We start from the raw sequence: 21,667 nt of genomic DNA on the forward strand, positions 1-21,667 counted from the left end.
TGACACAAAGTTGCCATTTTTAGTGACTGTGTTGTGTGCTTGCAATCTCAGAATTAAAATGCTTCAGGGCAAAATATAGCTGTTATATACTGCTTCTTTTAATAGAAAAACTTAGAAAACTAGTTTTCCAAGTTCTAATATTTATGGCAGATATTGGAAAGGTGAAAACTGCTGAACACATGCAACCACTAAACTCCTCTTAGACCCTACCATGCCCCCCAGAACACCACAACATCCCCCTGAGCCACTGAAACAGACATGGAACCTCATTGCATTGAAGTCCTCAAGCCGAGGGTCAGCAGGGGCATCTGTGGGGCAGCAGAGCACACCTCAAGACACTTGAATCAACCCCCTCCCAACACTGTCACAGACTTACCTAATGAGAACATGAGCAGCCACCCATGTTCTCGGGGTTCCCTCCTAGGATACTTCCAGGACAGAGCCCCACTCGAAGTAGCCCTGTGTCATGTAATGGGCACCGGTGTGCTCTGTCCTGGAAGTGTCCTAGGATGGAGCCCAAGCTTCATATGATGAGGCCCTCTATCTCTTCAGACTAGGAATTCTTCACCACTTGTTAGCTATTATTGTATCTGCTTGGCAATCCCTCCCATCACCTTCTGGCTACCTGGGCTCTCTATTAGTCAACAGCAGTATAGTTGATTTAGCATAAAGAAACACTATTAGGTGTTGTGTTTAGGAGAACATGCAAACAATTTATTGGCCTTTTTTATTCAAATAGACAAACACACATATATATACAAACACATACTATTATCCTTGGGGAGGAACATAGATTTCTCATTGTCTAGGCATATCACTCACATACTAACTTCATACTTTTTGTAAGTACCTTAACCAAATTACTATAAGGCAGCCATACTGTCCAAACTCTATTTATGGATGAATCTATACTGTAGAACTAATGCAGTTTGACACTACTTTAACTGTCATGGCTCAGTGCTACAAGATCATGAGAGTTGTAATGCTTCCATAGCATTGAGCCATGGCAGTTAATGTGCTGTGAAATTAGATGAACACATAGATCATTGATACCATCCATGGAAAAATACTCTTCTGTAAGCATGTATCTATGTACATTAATGTACTTATTTACTGCAGCCTATCTAATATTGAGAGCAGGGGTTCTTTCTCCTTGTCTCTTTCAAACATGTTAGTGGTTATCTGGGAGCAGCGGTGGCAGCAGCATCACAGCTGTCATAGGAAACAAGGTCTTGCTGTTGGAGACAACCCACCTCTCAATCTTTATGATGGAGGTTTTGTACTATCACCAGCATCTATCTGTCTAATAAAAGGCAAATACAACTCCTATTAGTGTCAACAAGGATTCTCCTAACCACTGGGAAATGAGATTTCACTAGCCATTTTTAAAAGTAAGATCTCCTCTGATACTCTTTGGTGCTTTCCCATGCAAGGTTGTCCACAGCCTACCTGTTTGTCTCCTCCTCCTTTTCCACTTCTAAAGGGACTGACTTCTCTGACCCTTCTCTGCCATCCAGCTACCTTTGTCTGCAGCTGGCCCACTCAGTCTTATTCCCTCTAAGGAAGCAAACAAGTGAGCTATGGAGAACCAAGAATGGCAAAGCAGCAGAGATGAACTAGAGAAAGCAGACCAAAGACAAGAAATCAGCAGCCATTCCAGGTTTCCACAGAGAGAAGGGGGATGCATGTTTCCTTTGGTCTTTCTCAGGATGGAATAAGCTACTCTCTACCATGGTGGTGGGGAAACCCCAACCAAACTTCTGGAAAGAAAGACAGTGAAGCAAGAAAGAGCTACCATCACCATTGTTTTTCTGCCCAGGTCTTGCAAAAGCAAGCTAGAGAGAGTAGAGGGGCAGCATTTCTTTTAGGTAGAGTTGTGAGGAAATGGCAGTGATGGTCTGGGACAGCCTGCTACCTGAGGTAGCACTGACATTTTTGCTTCTCCATGAAATGGATCTAAGGAGCCCCATGACGAGTCTCGATGTTTTACTTATCTATGGGTCATATCAAAATCCATAATTTTAGCACCCAAACCTATCCTTATATATCAATATACAGTCATTGGTTTTCAAATTGTAATTGAGGAAACAAATATTCTATATTTAGTTCTCTTTTTTAACCAGGTGCCCTCAAACCTACATGTAAAATGAGCTGAAGAACTTGTCCAAATGGCAGCCTGCTTGACTCAATATTTTACTTCTATTTTTACATAAAGTCTCTGTCTACCCAAACCCCATCACAATCCCTTTCCTTTGTTTTCAGAGGATGCATATATTATCTATACTACTTGCTCCAACTTGAAGGAAGACAAAGTTTTAAATCAGTATTACTTTAAAATAAATGTAACAGTGCATATCTCTATGTGTTTTGCTGAAGAAAAGTATCAGTCATATTTGCACTGATTTATTGAGTGATTGGATTTATAGCTCATCTTTCTTGTAGATTTTTATTCAAGGTGACAATAGTGCAGTGGTTCCCGACTTTTGGGCCTTCGGGTATGTTGGACTTCAGCTCCCACAGTTCCCAACAGCTGGTAAGCTAGCTGGGATTTCTGAAAGTTGAAGTCCAAAACACCTGGAGGTCCAAAGATTAGGAACCACTGCTATAGCATATGAAAGCTCCAAATATTCATGTATATTACAAAAAGTCTAATCATTCAGGGTGTGTTTATATTAATCTCATTTGCTCTTAGCCAACCAACTTTGGTAATAGGAGGAAAAAATACAGAGATGGGGGGGAAAGTGTGTGTGTGTGTGTGTGTGTGTGTGTATACACACACACACACTATCAAATACTTCCCTCCATTAAAATGATTCAGTTTGGAAAGGTTGCTCTTTAAGACTATAGCTCAAATATGGCCAGAGTATTTAAAAAATAATAAAATGAAAAGGCTTGGACTGATTCAACTTCTGTTTTGGTCATTTGGAAGAAACTGATCAAAATAAGGTTGACCAACTGGCTGTTTGGGTTTTTGGATGTTTCTCCCCTTCTCCAACATATACCCATTTTAGGATCTGATTATCTTCACCAAGCAAAAGGGAGATAGAGGAAACCATTTCATGGTCTTGAACCTTCACAAGGATTTTCATGTTGAGGTGCTGAAAATGCATAAGTGCTGAGTACATGCCTTTTTAATGTACAAGTTTTTAAAATGTGCATCTGTATAGTTCTGAAGTTTCCCAGTCAATGTTACATAAAAACCTGAGGCAATCAGGAGATGCTCGGAAATACATGTGTTAAAGCTGGGATTATCTCCAATGGCAGTGAGAAATAAACAGAAATATACTCCATTAAAATAGAGAATAGTGAAAATTCTATTCTTAGTTTGACATACCGCTTGTCAGATCCAACTGTCTAAAAGAAAAAAATAATGTTTTGTTGCCCTGCTTCTGCTTTGCAACCATCAAAGAGCTGCAGGAAACTTTCTTTCTGTATATTTTTAGCCTAGGGATCTAGAGAGATTTTAATCTCATTCTCCTTATAATAGGCAGACAGATGTTGTTCTTTCTGATTTAAGTAATGATTAAATCTTACCCTTAGGTCTATTATGTGAATGTACAAGAGGCCTAAGCAGAGCTTGGATCCTCAGCCATGCAAACTAAAGGTTCTAGGACCCATAATATACAAAGTCATGGCTCTTGGATTTTAGGTGAAACTGACAACTGCCTTCATTATACCTGCCTTCAGGAGAGTAAGTAGGGGAGTGAAGAAGTGAAATGCAGTAGCTGCATTTTTGTTCTTTAATCCCTCACTGAGTATTTCACCTTTCTGTTAACTGTTTGTTTGTGATGGTTCAAGCCCCACAAATTGCAGAAAATGTGATCTGAAGCAGATTCTTCAAGCTCACGTAGACTTCTACCCTAACAAGTTCTTCTTTGCTTTGGGAGAAGCTGAAAGGTCTTGATATTGGCATTATGGACCATTGGTAATAGATCAGGCATAGCCTAACTACAGTTCTCAAGATTTTGTTGGCTGCAATACACATCAACCAATGGTGACAGAAGCTGGACAACTCAGCAATATATGGAGATTCACAGGTGCCACACCTACAGTACATCCAAAGGAAACACTTTGTGACCTGATCAGTTAATAAATTATACTGGAAATTAATGCACTCACCAAGTCATACACTTGTTCCCATTATTACATCATTATCACTCATATGCAGTCTTTTTAGAGAATCTGATGGACCGCTAATTGCTTAACACTGATTAGCATCATTATAAATCGCACTGCTTAAATATTCCAACCTCCATTTAATTAACTTTGCCAGTTTTACAATGTTACTGCCAGTTGATTAATTGCTCTGTTGCTCACAGTTGGTTAACTTGGACTACATACAATTACTCACTGTCTCTTGATTAACTCATTATCACTTCCTGAGTTTTCTGTATGGAATGCTGGTACTGAGATGATGAATCCCAAGTTTAGAATCATATATAGATTAGACGAGACCACATGGGAACCCGTCATGCAGGAACACACAATCAAAGCAGCCATGTCAGATTGCCATCCAGCCTCTGCTTAAAATCTCCAGAGGAGACTTCACACACACTGAGGCAACATACGCCTCTGCAGAATAGCTCTTACTGTCAGGAGGTTCTTCCTAATGTTTAGGTGGAATCTCTTTTCCTGAAATTTGAATATACTGCTCCGTGTCTTGGTCTCCAGAGCAGCAAATACAAGCATGTCCCTTTCTCAATGTGACATCCTTTCAAATATTTAAACAAGGCTATCATGTTCCCTCTCAGCCTTCTTTTCTCCAAGCTAAACATTCCCAGCTCCCTAAGCCATTTCTCGTAGGACTTCATTTCCAAACCTTTGATCATTTTGGTCATCTTTCTCTGGACACATTCTAGATTACCAATATCTTTTTTGAATTGTGATGCCCAGAACTGGACACAATATTCCAGGTGAGTTCTTACCAAAGCAGAATAGGAATACATTGATCCTTCCTGTTCTTTTCATACCATATAGAATTTCTCAAAGTTTAGGAATGTTACTTTTCTAATTTACAAATACTAGAATCCACTGGCATATATGTCAACTAGCTATGCTAGACGTGACATCCTGGTACTTGGAGGCAGTCCATGAAAGTAGGTTTCCCATAGCCTGATATTTTCTTATTAGGAAAATTTCATAGAAGTTCAAAACCAAGCACAGTCTACCAACCACATTTGGCAGTCTGTCAAGGGCTCAGAGCTGTCGGTTATTAAGATGCTTGATTAAAGTGAAAAAGCATGAGCATGGTCAAGTTCTGTCAGGTTATAATATAATAGTAGGGTTGTCATTGGGTTTGTATTCCACTGTTATTTAAATTGATTCAAATATGTGGCTATCAACACTTATTCTAGAGCATTGTAAGTAAAACATGCCACCTGTGTTCCAAGGTCATCGCCCTAAATTGCTAGTTCTAACTAGAGTAGACTCATTTAATCAATGTTAATTTTAGAGAATCAACAACATTTGCACAAAGGAGAAAACTAAAACCAATTGACTGCGCCATAGGCACAGATATAGTTGAAATAGCAGACTAAGACTGACATCCTGTTAGTGCCATATACAGATGCTAAGTCAATTTCATGACTGTGTTTGTTGTATGTGAGATTGCTCTTCATACATCACTCAAAGTCTTCCTCAACTTAAAACAGAGTCACTGAAACCTCGGCCCCACCAATCTATGTCTGGTGACAAAGACTGGGAGATCAGAGAAGCATCTACTATGTCACCAGCCAGTTTCAAAGGCATCCACTGAGATTCCTTGATGATATCAGAGAATGTAATAATTTCCTGTCTGGATCTAAGATTATTCTCGGGGGGGGGGGGGAATCTCACCAGTAAGAGAATGGCTAGGGGCATGCAACAAATTTACAAGAGGTTCAGGAGTCAGTGAATGGTCAGCTATAGCTTACATTATGTTGGACCATACAAGATTATACCCTGTGGGACAGAAGTGATATTCCCAATTGAATGGCTGGGTTTAATTTTTCTGTGATGTGAGTCTGAAAACAGGTGTTAATATGTCTAATCCTTTGGCATAGCTCTGATGGTACAAACTTCAACTAAATTTCAAATGTTCAGATGCCTTAAAAACTTAGACATATGCATAATTGCTAGTGTGGTCATACCACTGGAGGCTTTTTTTGGCTAAACTTATAAATTTTAATGTTTCTTAATTTATTGGCTTTTTTCCTAGATAAATACAATGTAAGGATTTCTGCAACTGAACAGGATAGCCAAATGTTGGAATGAGGATTGTGAATCTTAAAAAGTAACAGTAGATGTTGCTGTACAGGACCATTAATCTATTTTACTTTGTAACATCTATAACAACTAGGAGCAACTCTACAGGGATTCAATCTGATGTCTTTCAGTCTTACCTGGCTACAACCCAATTGCTGTGGTGTAAGTAGAAATATAATAAATCTCACCCAGAGCTTGGAAAGTTACTTGTTTGAACTCTCAGGGCCCTTTCACACAGCCATTTAAACTGAATATCAAGGCAGAAAATCATCACAATATCTGCTTTAAACTGGGTTATCTGAGTCCACACTGTCATATATTCCTGTTCAAAGCAGATGTAGAATTTTATTCAGCTGTGTGAAAGGGGCCTTGTTATTGTTGTTTATTCATTAAGCCACTTCCGACTCTTTGTGACCTCATGAACCAGCCCATGCCAGAGCCCCCTGTTGGACATCACCACCCCCAGCTCCTTCAAGGTCAAGCCAGTCACTGCAAGGATACCATCCATCCATACTGCCCTTGGTCAGACCCTCTTCCTTTTTTCCTTCCTTTTTCCCTAGCATCATTATCTTCTCCATGCTTTCCTATCTTCTCATTATGTGGCCAAAGTACTTCATCTTTGCCTCTAATATCCTTCTCTCCAGTGAGCAGCTAGGTATTATTTCTTGGAGTATGGACTGGTTTGATCTTCTTGGGTCCAAGGTACTCTCAGAATTTTCCTCCAGCACAACAGTTCAAAAGCCTCTATCTTCCTTCCCCCAGCCTTCCTTATGGTCCAGCTCTCACATCCATAGGTTACCACAGGGAATACTATTTTGCTTTAACTATGCGGATCTTCGTTGCCAGTGTGATGTCTCTACTCTTCACTATTTTATCGAAATTGGTCACCGCTCTCCTCCCAAGAAGTAAACGTCTTCTGATTTCCTGGCTACAGTCTGTGTCTACAGTAATCTTTGTGCCTAGACATACAAAGTCTGTCACTGCCTCCACATTTTGTGGCCTAAGAGTCCACAAAAGTAACATTTCCAAATTGATCTCACTGAAATGGGGAAGACTGACCAGGTGAATTGTATATCTGTTAACTCTGACATCCATGTTGTAATTGTTAATGAGCAAATTAAAACCCTCTATTGTCCTCCTTATGATTATGCAGAAAACACTTTAAACCACAGACTGTCATCTCACAGCCCTTAAGCATAGAGCATTCCCTTCTGCAAAATAAGAATTGACCACCATTTATTTTATTTTTGGGTAAATAGCAGTTTTGTTATGGAAATTATTTTCCCCTTGTAGAATATCATTGGATTTAACTCTTTGTAAGGAATAGATTTTAAAACGGTACTTTTCTAGCTTGGTGTTAAGTTACATTGTATATCACCTGTTGGATATGTGGTTTTGGTGGTGGGGGATATTTGTGTTAAATTAATTAATTGTAATTGAGTGTCTTATTGTTCATTGTGCTTAATTTTTTACTGTCAGTCTGGAGCCATTTCTCAGCCAATGCTGCAAATTGGAAATAAATACCCCCTCTCTAGGCAGATATCAACTATCAAAAGATTTGTCAAATGCAAAGGACTGTTATTTGAAGGGAAACTGGTTTAATATCCTGTCCCTTCTCCTCTGCCATTCACAACCCAAGTTCTTATCAGCTGAGACACAAAAGATCAGATAATGGCCATACCAGGTGGAATAAATTAACCCCAGGGGATTTCCCACTGCATGCATCTCTTATTAGGCTCTGACAGCCTATGTGTTTAGAGCCATTACATTTGATTGCTCTTTTGCCTGCTGTGGACTTTCAAACAAGCTTGCATATAATCCACACTTGGAAGCATTAGATGCCTGTTATGCAATGGACTTGGATCTCTGGAGGAAAGTAAATTCTCCTTCCTTTTGACAAAGCAGTTTGTGTCCTTTTTGAAAACCAGCAATGCAGAAATTTTAATATTTATGTTATAGAGTGATCCATACCCAACTCAGCCACTGAATATTCACAGTGTACACAAATAAATGCATTGTAGTTTGCATTGTAAATAGTCACATAAAGAGAGATATCTACCTAAATACTTAACTATGCATTAGTAGGAGCAGCGCATTCGTTGCTAATGTGTTTTTATCACACCTTTCCTGCAATATCATCAAGGTTATAAACCTGGCTCTCCTCCTTCCCACTTATTCTTGCAACAATGTTGTGGGGTAGCCTGAGAATGAGCATATTATCCAGTGCATTTCATGGTTTGTGGTTGAACCTGGGTCTATATAGTCTCATTCCAAGACTCTCAATGCCTACATCATCTTGATTATTAGTATTATGGGTCCATGTGCTTAGTTCTGTGTCAAATACTAGACATTCTACTTCATATTACAGGTATATTATGTGTTCAAAGGGTTACACAGAAATAGTAAAAGTTAAGATCTTCAGCAACAATTTCAAATCTCCTTTCCTGAAACTAGAATATTATTTTGTACTGAAGTGGGCTAAATGCAGCCTGACAAGCCCGACACCCTTCTCCCACAAAAACATGACAATTCATTTTTTAAACAATTCTTAGGACCCCTCTGCACTCTTTAACATTATTTCAAATATCCCTTCTTTAAAACCAGGATTAGACTTCTAGCTATCTGAAGATCAGGTTAATGAACTGGGTATGGGCATGTTTACCTTGGAGCAGTGTTTCTCAACCTTTCTAATGCCGCGACCCCTTAATACACTTCCTCATGTTGTGGTGACCACAAAATTATTTTCATTGCTACTTTATAACTGTAATTTTGCTACTGTTGTGAATCATAATGTAAATATCAAATATGCAGGAAGTATTTTCATTCACTGGACCAAATTTGGCACAAATACCCTATTTGCCCAAATGTGAATACCGGTGGGGTTTGGGTGGGGGGATTGATTTTGACATTTGGGAGTTGTAGTTGCTGGGATTTATAGTTAACCTACAATCAAAGAGCATTCTGAACTCCACCACCAATGGAAATGAACCAAACTTGGCACACAGAACTCCCATGACCAACAAAAATACTGGAAAGGTTTGGTGGGGATTGACTTTGGGTTTTGGATTTGTAGTTCACCTACATCCTGAGAGCACTGTGGACTCAAACTATGATGGATCTGGACCAAACGTGGCATGAATACTCAATATACCCAAATTTGAACACTGGTGGAGTTGGGGAAAATAGACCTTGACATTTGAGAGTTGAAGTTCCTGGAATGTATAGTTCACCTATGATCAAAGAGCATTCTGAACCCCAATAATGACAGGATTGGGCCAAACTTCCCACACAGAACCCCCATGCCTTGAAGGGACTCGCTGGTGCGAGCCTACCTCCCACTTCTCTCTCTCTCTCTCACCCACACATGTGTATCACACTGCTATACGTCAAGCATGCCTGCTCTGTCCCCCCTGCTTGGCAAAACAGCCCTCCCTTTGGCTGAGAGGCCAGTTGAGAAGCCAGCCAATCACAGCAGAGGATGGCTTTTGGTGGGATAATTCACTATCTGTTTCCAAAATGGAAGAGAAGGAAGAGAAGGACAGGCAGAGAGATCTTTAGCCTTCTCTGCCAAAAGGGTTCCTATATGTTTTCTGATGGTCTTTGGTGATCCCGCTCCCAAACCCCCTTATGACTCCCCCCCCCCCCAGGAGTCCCAACCCCCAGGTTGAGAAACACTGGCTAGCAGAAAGAACCCGATAGATGAAATGATGACCATTTTTAAATAACTAAAGATAAGTTAGGTAGAAAAAAATGTTTGCTGCTGCTCCAAAAACAAGGACACAATCTCATAGAATTAAGCTGCAAGAAAGGAGATTCCTCTTGAAGTTTAGGAAAAACTTCCTGACAGTAAGGGTTATTCAACAATATAATGACCTAAACAACTTCCTTGGAAAATGATGATATCTGCTTCATTCGTGGTCTTTAAACAAAGGTTGAATTATCTCTCAGAAGTGCTTTAGCTGCCTGTCTGCATGGTAGGTGGCCCTTGTGGTAGCTTTCAACTCTCTGATTCTATAAACTACTGTGATCCTCCAATTCTTAGTGAACTTGTCTTTCTATATCCATCACGATCAACCATCCTGGTTAAGTGCAATGAAGTTGCAGTCCGACAAAACCTTGGAGGCTACACATTGCCACTCTTACCTTAAGAATTAAATCATTGCTAGTTGCTACCCATCCATCAATGATATTCAGCAGACTTAAGAAAATTGCAAACTCCATTTGAATTACCAGTCTGACATCTCTTTTAGCAAGAGATTACCAGAGTCAGTGCATCAGTGTCAACCCTGGTCATATTTGCTCTTGCACTCTGGCCCATTTCAGAGAGTTTATTGGCCTCCTGATGTTTTCAGACTAAGACTTTGAAAGCATAATGATAAATCCATGCTAATGATGGGATCTAATCTATTTCCAAAGTCACCATCTGCATGGGAGAACTCAGAGGAAAGAGAGGCGGGTCTGCTGGGGCATAAACGATGCGATGCTAACTGTGCTTTCTCTTGCTAATGTACATTTTAACAGTATTATTAAGATCTTGCACTAGAAGACCACTTCTGAGATGTAGTCATGATACTATCCTGTCCAACCTCCCCTAAACTCCACATTTTTGCAGCAGCCTCAAACCCAACCATTTCCTTGTCCATAGGGAGCAGGGAGGGTAGCATATTATTAATTTATGTATTTATGTATTTATTTATTTACAGTATTTATATTCTGCCTTTCTCACCACACAGGGGACTCAGGGCAGATCACAATGCACATTTACATGGCAAACATTCATTGCCATAGTCACACAACATATATAGACAGACACACAGAGGCTATTTAACTTTCCAGCTTTATGAGGGTATGATTGAATTCCAGCCACTGGGGGAGCTGTCACTTCACCATCACTTGTGACACAGATGGAGTACTTCCTCATTCTTTTGCACACTGCTGGAGATGTTTATGGAATCGTAAATAAGTTAAATTAGCCTCTCTGCATAAGCAGCACCTAAATTTCCTACCCAACAGATGCAACTTTTTTTTCGGCCTGCAAAGGTCAACAGCAAGCTAGACAAATGGTCGGGAGCTTACTCCGACCCAGGCTGGCTTTGAACTCATGACCTTTCGGTCAGTAATGATTTAATGCAGCTGACTCCCAACCAGATGTGCCACAACCCAATGAACATCCACTTATTTATTTATTTATTTATTTATTTATTGTATCACTGGATACACAACAGCAAGCATCTGCAGGGACTTTCATTGGTTCTCTGAAACTCCCTGCAAATAGCGGCATTGCTCTGCATTCAGCTATAGAAGTAGTTCCCAATGCTTGGTCCTCCACGGTTTGCATATAAGGTCCCAGAATTCCTGACAGTTGACCAAGCTGGCTAGGATTTCTGGGAGTCCCAAACATCTAGAGGACTCAAGAATGGAACCAAATGAGCTATATAAGAAGATCATTGGATTTATGTCTACTGCTTCCTCAACTCTCCATAAACTCAAAAGTGGTCAGGTTTGGAAGGTCACAGACGAGAAAATATGAGTTAGGAGAGTGGATTTGGACACTGTGTAGTTGGCAGAGATTTTCCAATTTCCACAGTAACAAAAAATGAATTGAAATTGCATACGCAAAAGTTAAACCACTGTAAATTCACCTACTGATGCCAGTTCCCTGGAAGCACCAAAATTACTTGCCAAAAACAGTGATACACAAGCCATGACATAATCCTTCAGAATCCTGAATTTAAGGAACTAGAGTTAAGAATTATATGTATGAGTGATGGAAGCAGTACCTACTGGAAATCCTGGGAATATCAATAAGAATCTCCTGGTAAGTGGGGATGCCATAGGATGTGCTCTAGTATAGTTGCTTGCAGACCCTAAGTCTCTAGTAGACAGGAATTAATGTTCTTAGCAAAAGAAGTCCCAAATGCTCTTGCATGTGAGCAACAAATTTGCCATACCCTTGTTCTTTGGTCACGACCAATGGCTCTCAAAATTTGTTTCTCTGTGTGTTTGGAGCCTCTGTCTCCCAAAATTTGTTTATTGACTCTGTTGGCTGAGGCTTCTTGGAGTTGGACCAAAACATCTTGAGAACAAAATGCTTTAAAACCATTTGTCACAAAAGGTTTCCATGTTGGCCTTCAATAACAAAAATAGGAATTTTGCAGTGATTTCTTACATAAATATTATTCTTAGAGAGCCCTGTGTCTCACAGCATGCATTTTTCAAAGCAAGGATGACTTCTTTGTCACCCCTTGAAATTGCTAAACAGTTGTCTAAAGAGTTAGACAAATTCATCATGGAAACATCCATCCATGGAAATTAGTCATGCTAGTGAGACAAAACCCCAGGCACAGTGGCAGTATATCTCTATATACCAGGCAGTGTGGATGAATAACTCCAGGTGCTTTTTAATTGTCTTTTCCTGCATAGCAGGGGGTTAGCTTGGATGGTCCTTGTGGTATCCTCCTACTCTCTGATTCTATGAATCTACCTTTACATCTTGTCTTCACAGAAGCATCTGGGTGGCTACTCTGGAAAACAGGATACTACCCCAGACATGTCCCCTGCTCTGAGTCAGCAGAACTTATTTAGTCTTACCTAAGACATGTTTTGTCTGCCTCATGCTTGTGAAATAAGTTTCTGACTCTCTCCCATGAAAGTCTCAGGGACTGGGACCTTCTGAACCCTTCAATTGAGACAAACTAATTGGTTCTGGTAAATGTTGCAAATGCTTAAGGAACCTATCCAGAATTAGCCCCTCCATGAGATAGAGTGAGGCAACAGTCTCAAACAGTTGTTTGGGTTGCCATAAATGGGACGGCTAATTGCGAGTGGTTTAATTTCATGAACTGGTATGGGATTTCTGTTGGCAAGACAGTGAGGAGAGGTGCTTCTGGGATTATTCTGCCTCAGCCACCAAAATCACTTGGCTCAGTGTTGGGTGCAATGTGCTTCAACTGAGCAGGCAGGAGCCATTCACTGCTCCACCTCAGGCAACAAAATGACTCAGGCCGACCCCTTGGACACCACTGGAGCTTCTCTGAATCATGCATGGGCCCATGCTCATTACCCTCTTTGGCTGCATCATAGGCTTGGCCCACATTTTGACTGGACTGCCAAATGAATTTAACTTCAAGATTGGTCATAGGATAGCATCTTTCACAACGCAGAAGTGCAGTTTAGGGCCAGGACTCATGACTCACTGCTCTGTCCTCCAACCGAGGGGAATGAAAGGAGGATTTGGCTTGCAGAAGAAAAGGCTGAGAGAAGACATGATGGCCCTGTATAAATATGTGAGGGGGAGTCATAAGGATGAGGCAGCAGGCTTGTTTTCTGCTGTCCTGGAGACTAGGATGGGGAGCAGTGGCTTCAAACCATAGGAAAAGAGATTCCACCTGAACATTAGGAAGAACTTCCTGACAGTAGGAGCTGTTCAACAGTGGAACTCTCTGCCCCCAAGTGTGGTGGAGGCTCCTTTTTTTAGGGCTTTTAAACAAAGCCCGCGGTGACGCAGTGGGTTAAACCCTAGTGTTCAGCTGTACTGATGACGGACAAGTTGGAGGTTCGAATCTGGGAAGAGTGCAGATGAGCTCCCTCTGTCAGCTCCAGCTCCTCATATGGGGACATGAGAGAAGCCTCCTACAAGGATGGTAAAACTTCAAAACATCAGGGCATTCCCTGGGCAACATCCTGGCAGACAGCCTATTCTCACACCAAAAGCGACTTGCAGTTTCTCAAATCTCTCATGAAAGGAGAGAAGAGAAAAAACAGGCTGAGTGGCCTTCTGTCGGGAGTGCTTTGATTGCAATTTTCCTGCTGCTTGGCAGAATGGGGTTGGACTAGATGGCCCACGAGCAGGCCTGTAGCCAGGATTTCGTTTGGGGGGGGGGGGGCTAAAAAATTTTCAGGGGGGTTTCAGGGGGGTGAGTTTTGGGGGGGGCTGAGCCTGAGTGAAAGAGGGTCTACCCTAGCAAACCTTTTGTATCGTTACCCCAATACCCCCATGCATATGGGATATATTGAGTATGGTGATCAGATCATGATATGAATAAACATAACAGTTTAAATAATGCACCAGTAAGGCCTTTTCGAGAACCACCATGAGAATTTCGGGGGGGGGCCCTCAAGCCCCCCCCCCCCCCGCTACATGCCTGCACGAGGTCTCTTCCAACTCTATGATTCTATGACTAAAGAGGGAGAACCAGGTCTCCCCCTCCTCAAGCATTTGTCACCTGAGGCAGCTGCCTCATTCTGCCCAAAGTAAGGCGGGGTCCTGCTGCAGTGTTTAATGGCTCCCTTGCTATCAAAGCAACAAGCCAACTTGCACTCGTGCAAACCCTTCCCGCCTCCATCGCTGTGGCCTTGGGGTGGCAAAGCAAATCCTTCCTTCTTCCTTTGGGATCTATCTCCACGCCTTCCAGCCTCATTCTCTCAATCCCTCGCTCCCCTCGCCCTTCTTGGTCTCTCTGGGAGCTCAACAATAGGCGCCCGGCAATGCTTCACACCCCAAGACGAGGAAGGACAAAGAAGCCTTTGCGCCGCTGGGCTGAACCCTCCGCTCCACGTGGCGCCCCGAGAAGAAGACCTCCCAGGCTCTGGCTTCCTCTGCCTCATCTCCCCGCCGGGAAAAGGAAGGAGTGGGAAACAGGAGAGGAGGAGGGAGGGAGGCAGGGGGCGGGGACAGGATGGATCCGAAGCCCTTGGAAGAAATCCCTTCGGAGCTTCGTGGCGGGCGGAGAGGTGAGCCCAGGAGCCGCCCAAGAACGGGGAGGGACCTCCAAAGGTAACAGAAAAGGAGTTCTCCACCCGCTTCCTCTACTTATGGTCCTTCTGACACACAGAGGAAGGCACGAGAGTGGGCGCACGTCCGCCCTCGCCACCATCCGAGATGCTGCTGGAAAGAAAAGGGGAAGGGGCTTTTCTCTCTCTCTCTCTCTCTCTCTCTCTCTCTCTCTCTGCAAGGAAACCTGCCTTGGAGACAGGAGCAGAGCCAGCTCCAGCAGCAGTTCGAGCAGAGCAGGACGCTTCAAGATGCATCTACACCAGGCATGGGCCCCAACTTGATCCCTCCAGGTGTTTTGGACTTCAACTCCCACCATTCCTAACAGCCTCAGTCCCTTTCATTTCCCCCCTCAGCCGCTTAGACTTTTCACCTGGCAACTGGGCCTCCCCAAGGTCAGCAGCATTCTTCTGCTCTTAAGTATCTTTGCATGAGTAGAGTGAAATTAAAAATGGCTCATTATCCTTTTCACATTGTGAGCTTCTATGTATCCAGTACAAGTTTGGACAGCTGTTCAAAAGCATTCTACAACAAATGATATGCTCTTCACTGCTAACAAACCAAGTCTGCCATATCAACCAAGCAAAGGAGCACAATATTTCTGAAGGAAAAGGTGGTGCAGTGGGTTAAACCCTTATGCTGGCAGGACTGCTGACCAAAAGGTCGGCCATTCGAATCTGGGGAGTGGGGTGAGCTCCTGTCTGTCAGCTCCAGCTTCTCATGTGGGTACATGAGAGAAGCCTCCCACAGGATGGTAAAACATCCAGATATCCCCTGGGCAACGTCCTTGCAAACAGCCAATTCTCTCACAGCAGAAGAGACTTGCAGTTTCTCAAGTCACTCCTGATACAAAAAAAAAAAATCCAACCACAGCAGGTTTAAAAGAAATGGGACCCAGCTTGGTGTGGAGATTTGAGTGGCTCTAGGACTTTTCATGAGACCACAGTTTGAATTTTTGCTGAGCTATGGAGACCCCTAGATGACCTTGGCATCTCTCACTTTCTCAAAGAAATGCAAAGTCAAACCAGTTTTGAACAAATCTCACAAAGACAACCCTAGAGTAGGATTGCCATAAGTCAGAGTTGACCTAAACACCCCTAATAACTTTGTGCACTGTATAGAGCAGGCATGGGCAAACTTGGCCCTTCAACTCCCACAATTCCTAACAGCTGGTAAATTGGCTGGGATTTTGGAAGTCCAAAACACTTGGAGGGCAGGAAGTTTGCCCATGCTTGGTATACAGGCTCAGGACAAATGTCTGGAGCAGCTTCCACCATCAGTATAGCCTCAATGTGTTATCTAAGGCTTTCGTGGCTGCAATCACTGGGTTGTTGTGAGTTTTCTGGGCTGTATGGTCATGTTCCAGAAGCATTCTCTCCTGATGTTTCACCCACATCTATGGCAGGCATCCTCAAAGGTTGTGAGGTCTGTTGGAAACTAGGCAAGTGGGGTTTATATATCTGTGGCATATCCAGAGTGGGAGAAAGACTGCTTGAGACAGGTGTAAATGTTGCAGCTGTCCTGATTTTAGAGTTTTTAAAAAATACTGATAGCCAGATTTTGTTCATTTTCATGGTTTTTTCCTTCTTGTTGAAATTGTCCACATGCTTGTGGATTTCAATGGCTTCTCTGTCTAGTCTGACATGCTAGTTGTTAGAGTGGTCCAGCATTTCTGTAAAATCAGGACAGTAGATAAAGAGGAATACCCAACAAGCAGGGGAATTCCAGACAAGAATCAATCAGGGCCAGAATACACCTCCCAACAAAGGATCCCACGGGCAGCAACCAGCTAGGCTTTGAAGCTGCAAGGCAATTAAATGTTAATCAAGGCCAAACTACAACATTAACAACTGCCTCAAGCAGGCAAGAGTTCTTTCTCCCAACATGGACATTCCACAGATATGTTAATCTCACTTGCTTGGTTTCCAACAGACCCCTCAACCTCAGAAGTTGCCTGCCATAGATGTGGGCAAAACGTCAGGAGAGAATGCTTTTGGAACATGGCCATACAGCCCGGAAAACTCACAGCAACCCAGTATAGCCTCAATTTCTACTGCCTGAAGTGACTTTCTCACTAACTGTCTTCATGTGATCACATCCAGAAAGAGAGATTCCTTCTTGGTCAGAAAACCTGGGCCCTCATTTCAGACACAAAGAGAGGAAAATGGAAGTAGAAAGGGAGGGGAGAAGGACCCAACTTACTAGGGTGCATGCGTATTTGGGATTGCAATCTTAGGAACCCTAGTTTGAGGAGGCATGAGGAGTTTGGGGTAGAAAAGGCAGAACTCATCAAAACACAACTCCCAGGATTTCATCACATTGACTGATTTCAAACTGCATTAATGTGACAATATGGAAGCTCTTCCCTAGTGTTATTGCCTTCCCCCCCCCCTCCTTCTCCAATGGGGGAGGGGGGTGATCCTGACCAATGGAGGCATCTTCCTTGCCTGAGTGAACTTTTCTTTCCACGCTGCTTGCCCAGTAGGGGGCGCCCCGATTCCATCCCAAACCGCCGGATTCCTCGATTTCGGGCTCAGTCCTGGCTGAGAGCGCGCACTGCCCGTCTCGGGGCATCTCTTGGCCAGGAGCCCGAAATCGAGGAATCCAGGTCTTCCTCTGAAAAAGGGGGATACTTTGGAGGGGCCCAGAGTCCCATAGCAAAAGCCTGTGGCTATGAAAGTGGCGTTAGACACCATTCTATAGTGTGGCTTCGGAGGGAGGGGAGGTCTGTCTAAAAAGAAAACAGCTGTGCTGGAGGAAAGCGGTGCCTTGCACAGCTGAGGACGAGAACCTCGACTTTTCCCGCGGCATGTCTTCGGACACTTTGGATCCTGGTGAAGTTTCCCATCTCTCCTTGCCTTGAGACGTTGTCTCCCGGTTTCTCCCCGCCCCGCCAGGCAGAAATCCCCTTGGCTGCCACAAAACTCCAGAAAGAGGCAGACGCGTCGAAAGGAAAGGATCCCACTTGGCAAAAAACACACCCACTCCCCCTCTTCCCAAGGCCGGTGGAAGCAGACAAAACAAGAAGGCTTTCGTGGCGGGGTTGTTGTAGGTTTTTCGGGCAATATGGCCATGTTCTAGAAGCATTCTCTCCTGACGTTTCGCCTGCCTCTATGGCAGGCATCCTCAGAGGTTGAGGGATATGTTGGAAACTAGGAAAGTTGGATTTCTATATCTGTGGAATGTCCAGGGCGGGAGAAAAAACTCTTGTCTGTTGGAGATAGGTGTGAATGTTTCAGTTGGCCACCTTGATTAGCATTTGATGGCCTGGCAGTTTTTTGGAGTGGTTTGTTACTGCCTGGGGGAATCCTTTGTTGAGAGGTGATTAGCTGTTCCTGATTCTTTCCTGTCTTGAGTTTGAGTGTCGTTTTACTGTTATGATTTTAGAGTGGAGCAAAGACTTCCTTTGCTCCAATCCCAAACACACACACAGAGAGAGAAACACCCCACAACTCTTTCTTCCTTTCTTTCTCCCCAATGGCTCTCCGCCCCCTGCTTCTCCTCCAGCGCCACACCCACCCCATTCCCTCCCCCCCCCCCATCTTTCCAAGTCTTCGCTCCGCTTTGGACGGACTTTTGGGGAAGGAAGCCTTTTGCAATCTGGATCAGTAGGTCAGGCTGCTTGCGGGTGTGCAGATGTGCGTCTTTCCCCCATCCAAGCCAGAGAACTCTCCCGGCAACTTTCCCACAAAGCTTTTTCCAATCCTCCCCGACTCCTCTTTCAAACCTCATGTTTGAGAGAGTGGGGTTTGAGCAAGTAGGCTTTCTCTCTCTCTCTCTCTTTCAATTATTCTTTCAATCTAAGCCAGAAATCTCTCCCGGCAACTTTTCCGAGTCTGTTTCTCAAAACTCGAGCTAGAGACGGGAAGCAAAGTGAATGAATGAAGAGGCGCAACGAGAAAGATCTCCGGCGCCTTTTCGAAAGTTTTCAACCAGAAGCCTGTACCAAAGCGGTTTGCATCGCGCCGGCTTTCTTCATTTGAGCTTTCCCCGCCCGTTCAAAGTCCCACATTAGTAGTCTTAGGCAAAGGGAAAGAAAGAGAGAAAGAGGCTGGAAGGGATGGCAAAGGAGAAACGAAGATGGAAAGGTTCCCTGAGACCAGTTAAGGCCGGCTGGAGAGAGATGTAGGGGAGAGGGGGCGGGCTGGCTGGCTAGGTGGGTGGGGGTCTGGGCAGCTCTCCGGGAAGAATTGTGTCTGAGTAGGAGGTCACCAGGATCCCCATCTACCAACCTCCCGACCTGGAGAAGAAAGAGCTGCTTCCCAGGAATCCCCCATGGAGTCACCTTCTCCCACCTCGTCCCCTTCGTAGCCCCAACCTGAGAGCCACCGCCCCCTTCCCCCTCCTCCTCCAGCGCCGCTTTGTGCCTCCCAAAGCCCCACAAAGAAGACTTTTCCGCCGGGCCATGTAACCCTTGGCGCGCCGCCCCTTTCCCCGCGACCCCCTCATCCCCACTTTTCCGCTCCCCTTGCCTGCCTCCTCAGGCCACACACCCAGGCGCTCCCTCCATCCGAGGGCCCTCTCTCTTTGTTCTCTGCCCTCCAAAGAAAAATGACCCAAGAGCCCCGAGAACCAGAACCATTCCGCCTTCTTCCTTACAAAGAAACTCTTTGTCTTCCAGGTGGACCCCAGCCTCAGACCTCAGGGGGGTTGAGAAAAAGGGGGTGCCCCTGCCTTCCCCCTCCGAACACAAAAGCGGGAAGGGGGGGACATCACTTTAGCAAAGCCTGGGGAGCAAACACAGGGTGCCCGCCCCCCGCCGTCCCTTCTTCCTTCTCCTCAGGCGAACTCTGAACATAAAGGCGGGGAGTGGACCATTGCTTCAGGACCAAAGGAAGGAGTGGAGCCTTACCTTCCAAAGCAGTGGCAGGCAGGAGCTGAGACCCCGAGGAAGGGGCGGGAGGGGGCGGGAAGCGGCAGGAGCCCCACCGTCAGGGCGAGAGGCTTAATCCAGAGTTGGCCTCGGGGCGAAGAGAGAGAGGGGCTGGAGGTCGCCCGCGTCGTCCTTCTTCTCCTCCTCCTCCTCCTTGCCCTGCCCCCTTCTCTCTCTGCTCTTCCTCAGTGGGGGAAACACCTGACTGGTGTCCGCTTGGCAGTAGTGGGCTCTGGGCCGGCTCTCTTCTTTCTCTTTTTCCTCCTCCTCCCGGCGTTCAAGAAGCCCCCTCCGCGTTGCCTCGCAAGTTCAACTGCGGGCTCGTCCGCCACCGCCACCCATCATTATTAGTACCGTCAGCGCTCCAGAGGAGGGGCTCTGCCCGGCCTCTCGGCGAGAAGGAGAGGAGGGCTCTTCTGCCTCCACACACACACACGCACACGCACACGCACACGGGCCGGGGTTCGCCCAGACGGAGCCCAGGAGAGCCCAAGGAAGGGGGCCAGCGGGAGGAGAGAGGAGGAGGGGGCTTCCTTCTCCTCCTCTTCTCCTTCCCTTCCCAGCAACGCCTCCCGAACTCCCCCGAAGTCCCAAGAGGCTCTGCTGTCGGAGCCCCGCTTCTTCTCCTCTTACTGAGTGGAGCGAGGGTCCAGGGCTTGCTACCTTCCCCAGTTGAGAACCGCAGGCTTCAAGGCAGAGGGGAAGCAAGGCAATGCAGAGTGGAGAGTCCTGTGTGTGACTTCTTAGCTCAGGAGGGGGTGCCCTTCCTAAGAGAGGAGGAGAGGGTCTCTCGCAGCCACCACCACCATCTACCCCCCCCCCCCCGGAGAGAAAGCGGGGCAAAGTCTCTCCTCACAGCCTCCCCCCTCCCCATAGATTTCCCCCTGGCTTGACTCCCTGAGCGCCCCTCTTGGGATACTGGAGTCTGGCCGGGGATCAGGTTTGGGCCTCCACTGCAACACCTTCACACAGACAGGCACACCCGCCCCTCCTCAAGGGTCGCCTTTGCTTTCCTTTGGAAGCTTGCATATATTTTTTCATAGGGACCAAAGGCATGGGATTTATTTATGGAAGAGAAATTAAAGGCATGTTATAGGAAAGTCATTGCCGCGGTATGAGGGCTCTTTCCTTATCTTGGAAGCCAAGCAGGTTGAGCCCTGGTAAGTGTTTGGATGGGAGACTCCCAACAAATCAGGTAGTGTGGGCTCTATTTCAGAGGAAGGAACTGGCAAAACTACCTCTGAATATTCCCTGCCTCAGAGAAACCTTATGAAATTCATGGGACATCATCAGTCCATAGAAGGCTGCCTTTTGTGGTGATGACTACCTTTGGATATGTATGTATATATGTGTGTGTGTATATATATATATACAGCTTGTTGATCGAAAGGTTGCAGGTTCAAATCCAGGGAACAGCGTGAGCTACCGCTGTCAGCCCCAGCTACTGCCAACCTAGCAGTTTGAAAACATAAAAAAACAAACATCCAAATGTGAGTAGATCAATAGGTACCGCTCCGGCAGGAAAGTAACTGCGCTACATGCAGTCATGCCAGCCACATGACCTTGGAGGTGCCTACGGACAATGCCGGCTCTTCGGTTTAGAAATGGAGTTGAGCACCACACCCCAGAGTCAGACACGACTGGATTCAGTCAAGAGAAAACCTTTGCCTTTATACACACACACACAAGTATGCTTTCTAGAAGAGAGTTTGGTCCTAGCATTAATCAGAGTGAGGGGGGCTAGTATACAGCTGTCCATCAGCATAGTTTCTACAGGT

The 21,667-nt window shown here is 44.8% G+C and overlaps 1 protein-coding gene across 2 annotated transcripts in view; it reads right to left on the minus strand.

The window, feature by feature from the left end:
• VCAN (versican) overlaps nucleotides 1-20,559 on the minus strand; it is a 152,131-nt gene extending 131,572 nt beyond the window's left edge. For both annotated transcript variants that reach the window (XM_060761736.2, XM_060761735.2), the window contains exon 1: nucleotides 19,869-20,559. The gene's annotated coding sequence lies outside the window, so the exon portion shown is untranslated. The remainder of the gene's footprint in view (nucleotides 1-19,868) is intronic.
• Between the last annotated feature and the right edge of the window lie 1,108 nt (nucleotides 20,560-21,667).

Source organism: Anolis sagrei, chromosome 2 (genome assembly GCF_037176765.1).
Source record: "Anolis sagrei isolate rAnoSag1 chromosome 2, rAnoSag1.mat, whole genome shotgun sequence".
Taxonomy (NCBI): domain Eukaryota; kingdom Metazoa; phylum Chordata; class Lepidosauria; order Squamata; family Dactyloidae; genus Anolis; species Anolis sagrei.